Raw genomic sequence first — 16,853 nt, 5'->3', positions numbered from 1 at the left:
GAATACTACTTGGCAATGAGAAAGAATGAAATATGGGCTTTTGTAGCAACGTGGATAGAACTGGAGAGTATTATGCTAAGTGAAATAAGTCATACAGAGAAAGATACTGTATGTTTTCACTGTTATGTGGATCCTGGAAACTTAACAGAAGACCATGGGGGAGGGGAAGGGGAAAAAAAAGAGAGGGAGGGAGGCAAACCATAAGAGACTCTTAAAAACTGAGAATAAACTGAGGGTTGACGGGGGGTGGGAGGGAGGGGAAAGTGGGTGATGGGCATTGAGGAGGGCATCTGTTGGGATGAGCACTGGGTGTTGTGTGGAAACCAATTTGACAATAAATTTCATTAAAAAAATAAATCTACTTTTTTTCTTTGACGCTGTATGAAATTGTGTCAAGTAAAAAAGATGGTGTATTTAGTGGATGATAACATTAATAGGAACACAGCAATTGATAATTGGGTATGAGACATATGTTATTCCACATTGCATTATTAAAGGTATAGTGTGTAGTTGAAGAGACGTGATAGTGGTATACTCTGCATATGTACTTTGTAGTGGTCAGACCATATTTGGTATTTGTTCTAGGGGCTACTCTTCATAAGGAATGTTAGAAAATATTTACAGAAAATTCTGTTTAGGATGGTGAAGGATCTAAAACCATGGCATATGAGAAATACTCAAGGCCATCTGAGATGTTTAGATCGAGAAGAAAAGACTTGGAGGGAGAGGAGGATCAGAGATCATGACTGTCTTTAAGAATCTGGACACTGGGGCACCTGGGTGTCTCAGCTGGTTGAGTGTCCGACTCTTGATTTTGGCTAAGGTCATGATCTCAAGAACCATGAGATTGAGTCCCACCTGAGGCTCTGTATTGACAGCACAGAGCCTGCTTAGGATTCTCTCCCTCTCTGCTCCTCCCCTGCTCTCTCTCTCTCTTCCTCTCAAAATAAAAAAAAATAAACTTAAAAAAAAAATCTGAATTGTCATTTGGACAACAAAACAGATTTATTTTTGTCCTACTCTTGAGGGGAGAAGTCAAGTTGAATAAAAACAGACTAGGGGCTCAATAAAGTTCACAATGAAGTTCACAATGAAGACTGTCTCAATGTGGATTAAGTTGTCTCAAACTGGACTACATTTCCTGGCAGAGCAGTGGGTCCCTTCCTGACAGTGCTCTAGCAGAGGCTAGGTGAGAATCTATGGGGCATTAAAGCAAGAACTCTTGCCCTGGGTAGGAGTTGGGGCAAAGTGACCTCCAGGGTTCCTCCATGTCTACTGCAATTCTATGACTTTGTGCTGGAAAGAGGGGTGAAGCATCCGTCTGGGAGTTTGTTTATATCCAAGGGCTCAGCACACTTGTTAAAATGTCAGTGCTGTCTGCATTACATGTCCCATTTGGGAGATGTGATCGGGCCACTGTGGACTCTGAGAAGGCCTGGGAACTTCACTGCTCCCTTGTCTAATGTATTCCTTTCTTCATGTAGAATATATTCAATACCTCAAAGTTTTCAAAAGATGAGTAGATGATGAAGCAGTCACAGGAGACCCCATCACTCATTGGAAGATTAAGGGCACTTCTAGAATGTTATGACTGGAAGGGACAGCAGAGGTCATTCACTTCAACGTTGCACCCAATTCAGGAATCCCTTCTACTTGTATGACTTGTATGTATCCAGGCTGTCCCACTGATTAAATTGTATAGAAGGAATTACTGACGTGATATTGACACCTGCTTCCCTCTACCTTCCAGATTTGGACGTGGTCAGCTCTCTGGGACAGCACAGAGGAAGGGTCCTCTCTCACTGGCAGTGAGGAACTGAGGAGGCCATGATTTCTCCACTTGGACTTGTCCTCTCTACGTTCAATGTCATCAGTTCCTTCAGCTCCTCTTGGAGACCACTGTCTCCAGGTGTGTCACAGAGCAAGTCTGTGCCTTGGTTTCCATGTGTCCCCAATGGAGAGGATTGTGCACAGATAGGAAGCCAAGGATTGGGCATAAGCAGTGATTGCACCCTAATTCCAAGTGGGAGAGGGTAAGAATTTAGGGAATGTGTTGAGCGGGAGGTAGAGAAGTGCAAATATGGCTCTAGGGTGAGAACCAGACCAGCCTGGTGCCAGCAGGAAAATGACCTGAAACCCAGGCCAGCCACAGCCACAGATGGGATCTTGTTCCCACTCTGAGCAACATGACATTTACTGTCTACATCAGCAGGGGAGAGGAGTTGAGAGCACAGGGGTGGTGCTGGGCTGAGACATAGCACATGCATTCCTCAAATAAAAGGAGGCACAACTGTGACAAATACAACATACCAATTAAAAACAGCTCTAGACTTGGAGTAGGTCATTAAGGGCCTTTTCATGCTGCTGTGGTGCTTGGACTCTGGCCTGGGTATCTGGCGCAGGTGACTCACTCCACGAGTGCCTTCCGTGTCTGGCTACCTCCTTCCTGGGGAGACTGGACAGTGTCTTGCTGCTTTGGAGGACACACTGGGTCGCATTCCTCCTTGGGAAACTACCTCCCCAATGAGACTCCTGCCATCTTGTCTCCTTGACCACGGGCCTACCCAATGACGTGCCTTCTCAACGACATGCTCCTAACCTCACGCCTGACCCCTGTAGGTGCTCAGCCTCCTATGTCACGACTTCCCCTGCTCCCATTGGAATGACGGGCTCCCTTCCCCAAACCCAGGGGAAGCTATTTTGCAATGACAGGGTTAAGGATCTTCCATAGCTTCCAGCCTGGGAACAGTTGCTCATGTAAATAAAGAGGAGGATCTGCCACTGAGGACTGTCAGTTCTGTAACCTCCACAAACAGAAATGTCTACTCCCAGAACAATGAGCCATCCCCTTGATAATGCTACATATTGATAAAGGTAGGTTTTAAATGTATGTAGCGATGCTCAATTTGGGTGGAATGGTTAACATCACCTACCACATGGCGATTTTTGTTTTTGAGATCTTCCCAAACAAGCTTCTAAAAATAGCCTTATGGCTGATACCTAATTGCATTTTCTAACAGAGTCATTCTTCATGTGAAGATAACAGTCTCTGGAATCGGCTGGATCTTGCATTTCCGCAGGTTTTGGCAAAAGAAGGAGTTGAGGGGGATTGCAGAATTCACTCAGCATGCAGCTTGCTGTCATTAGCATGGTGATAAATTTGCTGGTTTTGGCCTGGGTTCCTGGACACATCTTCATGCCGAAGTATGGAAAAGAGATGAAACAGAAACAGAGAACTCTCAGCCTGAGGCAGGAGATGGTCAGGGAGGAAGCTGGGGCGGCAGTGGTGGGGGCAGGGGGGCGGTGGGAGGAGAAGGAGGGAAGGCTCCGCTTGTAGGAACATGGTGATAATTAGTAATCTTGTCTCCAATAATTTACAACAGATGCCACAAACACCTTCTCCCCCTTTCTGGTTCATTGATCGCCAGAGTGGGGATGTTAGCAGGGGGGTGGTGGGGTACCTGGAGCCTGCAATGACCCATGGGGAGCTCCAGAGGAGACACATGACCTTAGAAACCACCATGTGCAGGGCAGCATGGTGTATGGTTTCTCTGTACCAAGTAGTTCATATGAAAAGTATTAGCATCATGCAGAAGCAACACTTTTTTTTTTTTTTACAGTTATCATCTTTTGGATAGAACCATTTTCCTTAAAATTCACATTTTATTTCACATGCTGGTTAGTTTGAACTTGGTCGCCAAGTGAAAGCTGTGTAGCTGGTCCAGAGCAGAGCTCTTCACTTCTGGCCTTCCCAGTATGGCCGTCTGCAGGCTGCTCGTGCAGTTTCTGTGATGCGGTGCTTTACTGAGGATGCTGACATCACTATCAAACAGTAAATATTTATCGCTCACGCACTATATTAAGCACTAAGCACTAAGTGCTGTGGAATACACAAACTAGTTAAGAAGTCTCTTCTAGTTCAAGGAAGCCAGCACGAGGGGCGCCTGGGTGGCTCTGTCGGGTAAGTGTGCGACTTTGGCCCAGGTATGATCTCATGGTCCGTGGGTTCCGGTGCTCTGTGCTGACAGCTCGGAGCCTGGAGCCTACTTCGGATTCTCATGGCAAATCTTGCTCTTCCCTCATGGATGGTTTGCTTTCCCGCTGAGCCTGGGTCTGGCTCTTCAGCACAGCACTTTGCACAGCTATCTCCAGTCACTGGGAGTTGGACTCCAGATGAAGCAAACCTCTTTGCCATTTTGGTTAAACTGGAAGATAATTACAATCTTGTAGGTACATAGAGTTAGGTTCAAATCCCAACTCTGCTACTTCTAGTAGGAAGTAGGTTCCTGTTAGGTTATGTAACATCTCTAAGCCTCAATTTTATCATTTGAAAAATGGGTTGTAATAGAACAACTGGGATAATATCTGTTTTACCATATCTCAAGACTCTCGGGAGGATGAAGGGATAACGTATCAACCTATGTGACATGCCAGACTAGTTTTAGGGATGAAAGCACTTTCAGACATATGGAAAGGATACTATATTCATAAGATGCCAGCCTGAAGGGCAAGTGGCAAAATGTCAAATCAATGGTGGACGTAAATTTAGAGGAGGAAAGGCAGGTTAGTGGCATTAGGAAAGGCATCATCACCACAGGTGAGCCTTGGGTGGATCCTTAAGGGGGCAGAGGTGTTAAGGTGGGGATGGGAAAGGATTGCAGGCAAAGAGAACCGTGGGGGCAACAGGGAGGAGAAGGCCAGGCATAGCTCGTTTGGGGCAGGGATTTGGAAGGGAGTGTTTGAGTGGAGAAGTAGGGCTGGGCAGGGGGAGGCTACTGGCAGGATCCTTGGTCATTATTTTTTTTAATGTTTATTTATTTTGAGAGAGAGAGAGAGAGAGAGAAAGCAAGCACAAGTGGGGGAGAGGTAGAGAGAAGTGGGGAGAGAGAATCCCAAGTAGGCTCCATGCTGTCAGTGCAGAGCCCGATGCGGGGCTCGAACTCACAAACCCTGAGATCATGATCTGAGCTGAAATCAAGAGTTAGGTACTTAACCGACTGAGCCACCCAGGAGCCCCATTAGGGGCTCTGGACCTAAGTAAAAATCTGTTCTTCTACTTGACTATACTACTATATAACATCTGGGTAAAAACAAAACAAACTTCAGTAGCAGGATTGGGGTGAGGGGAGAATACACAGAATTATGTTGCCTGCCTGAGGGGCCTTTTTGAGGGGGAAGGTCTAGTAAGTGAGTCTGAATTCACAGTGTTGATTTCAGCTGTGGCGTGGGATGCCGGTTTCTTTGTACTCTAACACAGGGGACTGTGATTACCAAAAGGTTAGATTCCCTAAAGACTGTTTGTAAGGCTATTTGTAAAATTAATGGGCCTAGCACAAATTATGTGTTTAATCCTTAGATGAATTTCCAACAAACAGGACTATGTAAATCCTTTGAAGCCTTCAAATCAAGTGCAGGCATCTCCTCCTTGCTAATATCTATTTCATCAGGTTGTATCTAAACTTGTTTGTATAATTTGAAAATCAACTGAGGCATAGCAATGGGGAATAAAATCAAACAGGAGACTAATAAGACTTTGCTAGATTAGATTTCAAGAGAGATCTCTGAAGACCAGAAGTGGGCCAGAAATGCAAAATGGTAAGTGGAGTCTGGGCTTTTAGCTGGCAGGGCTCCAGGTCCAGAAGCAGGAAGATGACTAAAAGGGCAAGACACAGACTGAAGCTGCAGGGTGGGGTGAGGGTCCCCTGCCCCCACACCTGTGGCTGCAAGGGGACCGAGGAAAACAGAGTGCTCCTAGGTGCTGCCTAGGGCTGTGGTTCCCTTCCTACTGCAAGCCCATGGAGGAAGAAAGGAACACATTCAGCCTCTCTCCGTTGCTACACCAAGCTGCCCACTGACGCTCTGACCAGATGGGCCACATCCCAGTATCCCTGTGGAGCAGTGACTCCGAACTGTCTTCCAGACTCGGCGGGGGGAGGGGGCTGGAGGGTCTGTGAGACAGAGAGGGATGAGCACAAAGGGAGAGAAAGAGAAAGAAATCAAATGTGTTTCATTAAAAATGGACCTGCCCACAAAAATGCCAAAATGTATGAATAAATCTAGTGCTAAAAATGATAGTAAAATTAATAGCTGGAACATGAATTCATTACAGATGAAAGTAATTTTCTGGAGAGACAGATACAGACATTTATTAATGCACACCCACAAAGGGCTGAATTAGTCTTACTCTTTAGATTACAGCATATTATCTTGTCAGTATGAGCAAAGCCCTGCATGTACGTATGTACGTATGTATGTATGCGTAGGTATGCACATGTGTGTCTACATACGTGTGTACATGTGTGTTTATCTCCGTGCCTTATGCCCCATCCCTAATTCCGATCCCCCTATGCCTCTAATAAGTGGCCATTACAATTTGTGTTCAAGTTTTCTGTGCAATTTTTAAGCTATGAAAGTAATATTGTGCTACAGATCTCATTCTCTTTCGTACTGATTTATCGGTACTGTGTTTTTGACATCCACCCACGTTGCTGTATGCGCATCTAGTCCTCAGTTTCTAACTACTACGTACATTGCAGAGTGTGTACTCCAACCTTTTAACTTCCCCTCCCCGAGGGGAGAACAACGAGATTGCCTCCCACTCCCACTAACACAAACGGTGCTGTGATGGCCGCGCTGGAACACGGAATCTCGCACGTCTGCAAGAGAACCCCCCTGCCGGCTTTCAGCTGATCTGTATTAATTTGAGGTGCTGCCTCCATAATGATGGTGCCACTCAGCACTTCCAAGACAGACTTCAAAATAAGTATGTTGAGCATACTCCAGGAGACTGATGACAGCTTAAGTTTTCTTTAAAAAAGAGTAAGAAATCATACAACAAATAGGTATGAATAAGATAGGTGGAGTGGAAAGACGTTTTGAGATGAAAGATAGAGGCATGACATAAACAACCAAAAACAATAGAGGGAACAAGGGGATAAACCCCAAGCAGGACAATTTTAAAGGTGAATTCGTGATTGGAAAGATAATATGGAAAAAGACACCCCAAACCCACCCCAAACATGGAATGGAGAGCAAGACAGGAAATGGGAAAAGGGAGTTAAAAGTCCCAGAGGGGAGACGGACAGGCATCACCAGGTGTCTGAGGAGAGTTCTAGAAGGAGGGAAGGGGGCATGGTAAAGGGGCAGCATTGAAGGAGACCCCAGGTGTGTTTTTCCAGAACTGAAGAAAGATGTGAGCCAGAGGGTTGCAGGTGCACTCTGAACACGGAGCGGTGCAAATGAAGACAGACCCGCCCTGGACACATCACAGTGCAAGTGCTGACCTTCGGGGAAGAAAAGCCACTGTTCCCAGCTGCCAGTGGACCTGTGGCAGAACTCCTTAGACAACAGCCCACGTCTCAACCACAGCAAGGGGTGATGGGGACAGTGGAGGGAAGTAAACTGTCAACCTGAATTTTACACACAGTCCAACGTTCATTCCTTGATGAGGGCACACCAAAGACATTTTCTGTCATAAGAGGATTAAGAGCATTTACCACTCACAGATGACTGCTCCCCAAAAGGGAGTCAAGTGAGAGGCAACCAAGCATGGAGTATATGGACTCTGGAGCCAGGTGCCCTAGTTGGCATACCAGCTGGGCTACCTACTGGGCACCGTCATGCTAGCTACTGAATGGCCTTGTGCTTCAGTTTCCTCCTCTATGAAACAGGGATAGTACTGGTATCTGCTGTGAGGAGTGAATTAGGTCACATACGCAATGTGCTTAGAAGAGTGCCTAGGATATATAAGAACTGTATAAGTGTAGAAAGTTATGATGATGATCAGCAAGAAGAAAAATTAATACAGAGAAATATGTAGGAGAAAGGAACAGTGATGAACATAAAAAGTACTAAGTATTTAAGGAAAAATACTTAACCACTGACCATGAAAACTGTGTGTGTGTGTGTGTGCGCGCACACGTGTGTTGTGTGAAAACTGAAACTTTAAGCAACAATAACACGATGGAGATAAGGTGAGAGGATGTTCAATGGGGGAGTTAAAACAAGCTATAGCCCTGGATGTGGGTGGGTGGAGGGTATATCTGGAATAACTACAGGCATTGTTATAGTTACTTTTTAACTCTAGAAGAACAAAAATACATACTATAACAGCCAAATCAATAGAGGATCAAAAAAAAAGGCAGCAGGAGGGCTGCAGGGAGGGAATGCCAAGATTTTAATAATTCAATAGAGCAGAAAAGGAGAAAAAGCAAGCAAAGAAGACAATGGGGAACAAAGGACGTAAATGATCCTGTGGTCAAACAATGGCAAGAGCCTTACATACATGTGTATATAACTGTGTGCACACATGCGTGTGTGTGGCCATATGAGCATGGAGGTCATGTGGACGGACACCCACAAAGCTGTTAGGATGGGTTACCGGAGGGTGGAGAATGAATTGGGTAGGGGAGGTAGGAGCCAACAAGAGGAAAAAAGAAGGGTACATATGATTTATGATTTATATAAAAGTCTGTGTATATTTATAAAAAGAAATTAAAATTTAAAAACCCACTGCAATTTGCTTCCTTGAGAGGGAACAGGATGTTACTATAGCATGCTGACAACCGTGTTTGGGTCCCTGCTGCACAGTGATGTCATCTGTCATGGGTGCTGACTGAAAATGTTCACAGCCCGGGTCCCAGTGCCAGGACAGGGGGTGATAAGGAATCCCAGCTTACTTGTCAGTCCTCTGTTATCATCCTGGACCACGTACAAGAAAGGTAAGGGCAGAAGATGGACAGTCAGAGGAAGCCCAGCCCTTCGCAAGTCAAGGAAGCCTTTGGTTGCTGCAGTAAACCAAGGGATCTCCACCAGCCTGGGCTGGGGGAGACCCCTGAGAAGCCCTCAGCCCTCCCTTGGAATAGGGAAGATGGGTCCTTTCCTGGATTCCCCAAAGAGAAAGGTTCAGTGACGGGGCACTGAGTGGGAGGCCATGAATGGTCTAAATGCCGGGCAAATGTTTTTAAGCCTTCTCGTTCCAACATGACATTTCAATTCTCCAGATTTCAAGACTTTTCTTCCCCTTGGTAACATTATTAAGTTGCAGAGAGAGGAAAAACATAGCTCATTCTTAATATCAATAATTTCAAGAAAAACACATGGTAACTTGCCTTGATTTTCCCCACTGGGATTTTCTCAAGAGCACCCCGTCACCTTGGCCCTATCTTGCAAAGGAGGATGTGCCCCATAATTGATGAGCATTTCAGCTTGGGATGAAAACACCAGACAGCAGTCTGGGCTTCAAGACAGCTCCTTTCTTATCACCAGGACAGTACATGATGATCACATTTTGGGGGAATGCTCTCATTTATAAAAAATGACCAAATTATACCATGTCTGGGAGACCTGATTCTTTTCCTATGGGATATTCATTCCAGCTACCCAAGTAATCATAATAATCATAGGAGATTAGCACATTCTGTCTGAAGCTTAGGCATTTGGCTATTATATACACTTAATTAAGCTAAGGAGTTTATTGATATCACTATTCCAGTATGTGATAATATTCCATAAACATATTCAGAGAATTAAGTAAATTAGCGCATTTGTTAAAAGCTCAAATAAATGTGCAAGTAGGTAAGCATAAGGAAAATTTTCAGCTCAGCAACCAGCATGAATTGTTAAATACTAACCATCTCAGGGAGCTGAGGGCTCATGATTGTGTTGGCATCCATTCAAAAGATGTTACTTTAGATGCTTGGAAAGTCTTATCTCAGCAAGGGAAGGATATAACCAGCTTTCAAGACCCGCCCTGGAGGAGTAACTATAGACCACAATCCTTTTTTCCATTTGAAGACGTGGCTCTGGTTTCTAGGGCTGCTCTCGGGGGCACAGGGAGGGTCCATACAGCATGGCCTCTGGTTTTTATCCTGAAGCTCCAGAGGTAGCACAGGGGACACTCCCAGAGGAACCTGGGCACATTCAGGCTCCTCTGCTCCAGTGTGGGTGGGTCAGGCATAGTCTACTTCTTCCCAGTGCCCCTAGCTCACACTGGAGGCTAGTTTGTACTAGCCCCTCATGAACCATGGAGGTAGGGGGCAGAGCTCACTTAAAGGGTATAAAGTAAACCACAGGCACTAAGATGTTTGATTTGGCAGTGTATCTAGTTTTTAGATGGATTTAAACATAAAAACATTTTACAAATGTGGGACCCCACATACAAAACCTCTGCCTTCTGATCATTACCCTCAAATTCACCATTACTTTCATTAATAGCTGGGTCTTTCATATTCCTTTATATAGTCAAATATGATTGATTTCTGTAATTGGAAGTAAATGACTTTTTAATAAGCTTGCTTGAAATGCTGGTAGTAATAGTCCTCTGTTTTCAGGGCCTGGGATGATTACTACCCTCATCTTTTTATTGTTTTTTTTTTTCTTCCAGAAAATAGCACTAGAACTCTTTTCTCTTTTTTTTTTATTAAAAAAAGTTTTTAATGTTTATTTTTGAGAGAGAGAGGGGTGGAGAAGGGCAGAAAGGAAGGAGATACAGAATGTGAAGCAGGCTCCAGGCTCTGAGCTGTCAGCACAGAGTCCTACCTGGGGCTGAAACCCACAAACTGTGAGATCATAACCTGAGTCAAAGTCAGATGCTTAACTGAATGAGCCACCCAGGTGCTCCAGGACTTCTTCTCTTTTTGTTTCTGTTATGGCTACATATTATCGAAGAGGAGAGGGGAAGAAAGAGAGAGGCAAAGACTTGCTGACCATTTTGCAGAGGATGCTTTACGGAAATGACATGGTTCAGGGAGAATATGGTTTCCCCTCCCTGAAAGTGAGTTCTGCCTATATGAAATGCTAGTATGTGTGGCTCTATTTCTGTAAGGATTTTCATCCCTGCTGCTCATTTTGGGGGGAGAAGTGGAGAATAAGGAAATCCAGGGAGTTAGGATCAGAAGAAGGAGGCAAAGTAGGTAGCAAAACTGGAAGGGAGGTTTCTGCAATGAAGCCCTGGGAGAGATGAAGCCAGTTGAAGGGGGAAGTACATACAGCCTGAGAAGCACCTTCTTCCTTCATCAGAAGGAGCAGGGTAGAGGGGATTGGGGAGTTGGAACGTGTGTAAGCAGGGCTGATGGCACAGGTTTTGGTGCTGTGTCTCTGGGGAGTCAACTACTCCCAAGTGGTAAGATCAGGCAGTGAACACTCAGAAGAAAAGTGGACAAAGAGACGGAATTGCCATAAAATGCAAAGATAAAAATATCTTACAAGCTTCATGTTGAAACTTTTGGGAAGAGAGTTCCTGAAAAAATTTCAGCATATTAAGGAATGGTAAGTGGAAGTTAAATATACACAACTCATTATGACAAACTGAAGATGAATTAGATGCTGTTGTATGTTCTTTAGCATCTTCTTGGCTTTAGTGCTTTGTTCTGGTGAATATACAAATATTTGTAGGGCCTGTCAGAGGTTGACTTGCAAACTTAATTTAGTTTTTCATATAAAGGTTTAATACTTAATTGTGGATTTTCTTATCACAGGGATGTTCGGGTCCCTCAGGGCTGGGGATGGATGGACAACTGTACTCTACAAATTAGACAGCGTACGTCCTAGGGCACAGCAATTGTTGAGAACTCTCGTTACGGCAGAAGCTGCTTTCCGTTCAGCTCATGGAGTGTGTTGATCATCAGCTGCTCTGGGGGCCTAACAGGGGCCAGGACAGCAGACCTTCGCATTCTTTGAACTTAGGGAGATTAGAATTTTCAGAATTAGGAACAGATTCTGCCTCCTACAGAAGAGTCTAGATATTATCATCAAGGCAAACAGCTGTGTTTGAGATAATCTAATCATTTAATGGACCACTTGAGGTCCATATATATAAGGCTAAGTTCCACTCTTCTTGAAGAAGCTCTAAAAACGAGATAACCCAAATGCAGGTGTTTCAGCGTAAGACTTAGGTGTTCTGTGTTCAGAAACACACACTGGCTGTATTTTTTCTAGTAGAGCTATGTGCCCGTGCATCTTGAGAATTTCTTTTCCCTAAATCTAGGATTTGTCCTTAGATGGTATGATGGTTAATTCTATGGGTCAACTTGGCTGAGGTATGGTGTCCAGATGTTTGGTCAAATACCAGTGTGGATGTTACGTTTACATGTGATTAACATTTATATCAGCCAATTTTGAATAAAGCAGACTACTACTGCCCGTCATGTGGATGGGCCTTATCCAATTAAGTTGATGTTGTAACTCAACTCTTCCCTGGGTCTCCAGTTATAGACTTAGCCTGCAGAATTTGCACTTGCCATCCTCTACAATTACATGAGTAAATTCCTTAAATGAATCAGTTCTCTCTCTCTCTCTCTCTCTTCCACACACACACACACACACACACACACACACACACGCACTATTGGCTCTCTGTCTCTGGAGAAGCCTAGTACAGATGGCACGGGTGCATGTTCCTGTTCAAGAACTTGTTCTAGTGCTTTTCAAGCAAGACAGACCAGAGTGGCATAAATGTGCAGGTCTAGTCCGGTCTTCACCTTGCACATAAATGAAATTTCTCATTTAGGTACTGAAGGGTAATCATCAAAACACGGGAAAGACACTACTGGTATTTAGTGAGCTGCATCTGGTCCTGCACAATAAAGAACTCTCCAACTCAACAGGCCAATGGCATCCCCATTGAGAAAGGAATGGCAAAGAGCTGGTCACCGGGTGCAGCCTACCCAGACTAGCGACTTGCTTGTGTCATTTAAGACTGAATAGCCCAGAGTTTGGGAAAACAAAGTGCTGTGAACTATTTGTCAGTGCTAAGAGTTCAGACAGTGGACTTAGAGAGAGTGAATATGTAAAGGGGACGTTGGACCTGGAGACTGAAGCAGGCCTTGGAATGCCTGGCTGAGGCCCAGAGCCACCGGGTGAAAGCCCTCCGAGAGCTCCACTTCCAGAGGTAGCAGTTAGCTATTCTCCCACAGGCATTTCCATTAGCCCGAGCCTTTGCTAAGTTCTTAGAAAAGTCCGCCTGGCCTAGTCAAATGTGGCAGCCAGGGAAGCAGGATCCCTGGGGCTGGAGCAGTGGCTGCAAGCAATGCCACCATCAATGGACAGCAGGCCCAGCATATGGTAGCCTCTGCAGTGTGGACAAAGATGAGGAAGCCAGGGAAGATGAGGGATCCTAGGCATGTATGGATGACACAGCATCTAAGAGGCCGTCCTTGGGGATCCTCTCAGGATCAGTCTGGGGACTTGTTTTGAGATGAATGGACTAATTTTTATCAGGAAAGCCAGTAGGGACTTCAGCCATAATAATCTGGCAATAAAAACAGAGAACCAGCCGTGTTTGGCTGTCACTGGCTGGTGAGGCCAAGGATAGACATGTGAGACTCACTGGGAGGATCTTCCTCTGATGCTGTCCCCAGTCCAAAAACAAGAATGGAGGGCCTTTAGGGGCACGTGAGAGGTAAGAAGGCCTTGCAACTGGAAAAGGAAAGCATCTTTCAAACATAGCCTGGCTGAGTCTATTCCTAACTGATGCCAATCTGAACTCCCAAATTTCTCAAGAAATGAGATCTGGTTAAATTTGTTCTTTTTTGCCCTTCTTAAAAATATCAAATGGGGTGTCTGGGTAGCTCAGTTGGTTAAGCGTCCAACTCTTGATTTTGCTTCAGGTCATAACCTCCCGGTTGTAGGACTGAGTACCACATGCTCAGCATGGAGCCTGCTTGGGATTCTCTCTCTTCTTCTCCCTATGCCCCTCCCAGTCCTCACTCTCTCTCTTTCTCAAAAAAAAAAAAAAGTTAAAAAAATATCAAAAGCTAATATTTTGCAGACGGCTTTATGCTGGCCACGCTGGCCAAGCTTCGTGGGGTCCAAAACAAACATACCTGATCTACATTCGGTCAGCATTGGGAGGCCCTAGAAGGCCAAGGAATTAACAGAGGAATCCAAGGATTGTTCCTTATCCCAGAAGGCCTCAACTTGAAATAGTTCTTGCTTTGCAGAACTTGTGTGAGTGTGGCAAGGAGGGGGGGCAGGGCTGTGGGGAAGAAGCTTGTGAATCCACTCAGGTTCCTATAAAAGGATTTTGATGCTGATCTGTCACTGGAAACAGATCTGACTCCTTCTTCATGGTGATGAATATTTATCATCTTTTCTCCTCATAGTCCAGGGTGTCAATGAAGAGTGAATACATGTGACATGCAGTTTTTGGTGAGAACGTCACTCTGGGCCTTAGAATGCTGTCTGTTGCAGACGATATGCTTGAGGTAATAATTTTCTGTACCACAGAATTGCAAAGATCTGTTTTCTGCAGAATTACGTGTTAGCAGACTGGTGTGAATGATCCTTCGGGGGCTGTTATTTTAACAAGGAGGGGGCGTTTCCTGGAATTGGTAGTTTTTACCTGGATCTCAGGAAATCATCAACTGTGCTAATACAATAGATGAATGATGGGTGAGTTAAGATCTTGCATATACAGCAAGAAAGTGACAGCTACAGATACAAACAGAACACCCCTGATTCCTATCAGTGTGACATTGTCAATACTGATGGTGACATCTAGGAAGCTCTCAAAGGGGCCTCAGGGCTTCCTGCAGTTTCCCAACCCACTTCAGCCCTCTCAGATCCAGCCTGCATAACCCCGCTCACAGTGTTCTCCATATTCCCTGTGCCATTTCAGTTGTGGTGACACCCTATCTTAATGTGGCATCTTCCAGGACAAGGAGCTTATTTGGGAAGTGATCCCTGGACAAACTGATAAGAAGGTGGGGAAGTGAGACAGGGAGAGAAAGCAGCCAGTAAGGGGGGCAATGGCAACCCAGCAGTCACTGTGGCCAAAGTCCAGTTCAATGGCACTGGGCACCTCTGGGGACAGTGGAGGACAACACCTCCAAGTTGTGCCCCTTGGGGTGAGGGAGGTGGGGTGTATATACACCAACTTCCAATAGACATCAGTTGAGGACTCCTGGGGCAGGGAGAGGTGTTAATTCCCTGCAACTAGCCCACTCTACATGCTAGTGTGCACACATACAGTACTCAAGGGTGAGGCTCTGACAGCATCTGCCCTATCCTGTATTTCTTGTTCTTCAGCCTCCTTGTCTGAGAAAGATCAGTACCTCCTATGGCTAATGTAGTCTCTTAAAAATAGAGCTTAATTCTCTGGCAACCAAGCCAGCAGAGAGAGAGAGAGAGGCAGAAGAAATTAAATATTCCAGCCAGTCTGCTGCCTGATTTCTTATAGGCCTGGCTAGTATTATGGGGGCTAGATTTTCTGACCTAGCAGATAGGAATGCCTGTAGCAGCTACTAGTTTTCTACTGACCATATTTTAATAGAAACCAGACTGCCAGAACCTTGGCTCCCATTCTGCATGCTGGGGTAAGTTACTATCTCTCTTGCTGCCTCTGTTTCCCTTTTCGGGGGACACCTTGGAAATGAAGCTCTGGCAACAGAAGCTCCTTAACGCTTTTCCTGGGAGATCAGCTTTCACGTGATACAGTGGAAGGAAGGCAGTGACATGCTGCCATGGGGGTAAATGCCACTTCCCCAGCAGAGGTGGTCTCCATCTGGGGGCATGAGGGACTCGAACCATTTCGAGGACTCACCTTAGAACAACACAAACAATGCATCCTCCTCGGCCTGGGTCCCTGGGCCTGTTTTACTCACTCTGTGCTATGCCCGATAGAAACTGGCAGCTATGTAGGAAGTCAGGGAAAGACATGTCTGGCTGCGGGGTGGGTAGGGGGCAGTGCTCCATGAAATGCTGCTATGTGCAGAACTACTAAAAAATAAGCAAACTGCCTTTAAGTGAGACAGAGACCAAAAAATCTCCTGACACGTGTTTAAGAAACCCATAGAATTTGCTGGGTTGAGCACACAAGGAGAAATTGTTTCTAGATGATTATCTCTGATAAGATGTCTCCCAATCTTTCACAGGACACTCATTTGTGGTCACCTGCTACTCCACCAACAGAGCCAGGCTGAGAAGCCCTCACCGTGTGGTATTTTATGGGGCTCGACACAGTAGCCCCAGGGCTCAACCATAGGAGTCTTCTTTGTCCTACTTCTCAGCTGTTCTATAAGCACCCCAAAGCTTATAAGGCTGGGACTCTTGGGATTTGTGTGCCCCCCACACAGCCTTGAACTTCACAGATGCACAACCATTGTCAAATAAATCAATCACAGGACCTAGGGTTTCCACTGATATTCCTGATCAGAGAAGTCCTCAGTGTCCTACTCTCTCACTTCTAATGCCAAACTGCCCAAACTCAGGAAAAACTGTGGTAAAGACTGTTACTCTGTTCAGCCTGAATAGTTCACCAACCCTGTATCCTCAACCCACACACAATCGCCTCAGGCACCCTTTCTCTAGAAATTAAAAAAAAATAATTCTGTTCTCTGCATAAGATTCATTTCAAAATTATAGCTGAGGTACACTGTTTATATTGTCTCCTGTCTTCTTTCTTTGGTGGACTCATACTTTTATTTTATTATTATTTATTTATGTTTATTATTTATTTTTAATGTTTATTTATTTTTGAGAGAGAGAGAGAGAGAGAGAGAGAGAGAGAGACAGAGTTTGGGTGGGGGAGGGGCAGAGAGAGAGGGAGATAGGGAATACAAAGCAGGTTCCAGGCTCTGAGCTGTCAGCGCAGAGCCCGACGCGGGGCTCAAACTCATGAACTGTGAGATCATGACCTGAACAGAAGTTCAGGACATTTAACCGAGTCACCCAGGTGGCTTTATTTTTAGAAAAAGCATGCACATGTGTGCGAGCCAGGGAGAGGCAGAGAAAGAGGAAGACAGAGAATCCCAAGCAGGCCCCACACTGTCAGTGCAGAGCCCGACACAGGGCTCAGTCCCACAAACTATGAAATCATGACCTGAGCTAAAATCAACAGTTGGATGCTTAACCCA

General features: G+C 45.2%; 1 protein-coding gene across 1 annotated transcript in view; it reads right to left on the bottom strand.

The window, feature by feature from the left end:
- KIF6 (kinesin family member 6) overlaps positions 1–16,853 on the bottom strand; it is a 380,232-nt gene that overhangs the window by 37,706 nt on the left and 325,673 nt on the right. The window lies entirely within an intron of this gene.

The sequence above is a fragment of the Lynx rufus genome, unplaced genomic scaffold (genome assembly GCF_022079265.1).
Source record: "Lynx rufus isolate CCGP_SWC_20201006 ecotype Redwood Valley unplaced genomic scaffold, mLynRuf1.p SCAF_6, whole genome shotgun sequence".
Classification (NCBI taxonomy): domain Eukaryota; kingdom Metazoa; phylum Chordata; class Mammalia; order Carnivora; family Felidae; genus Lynx; species Lynx rufus.
The sequence above is the reverse complement of the archived record's forward strand: the minus strand, read 5'-3'. Positions and strand labels throughout refer to the sequence as shown.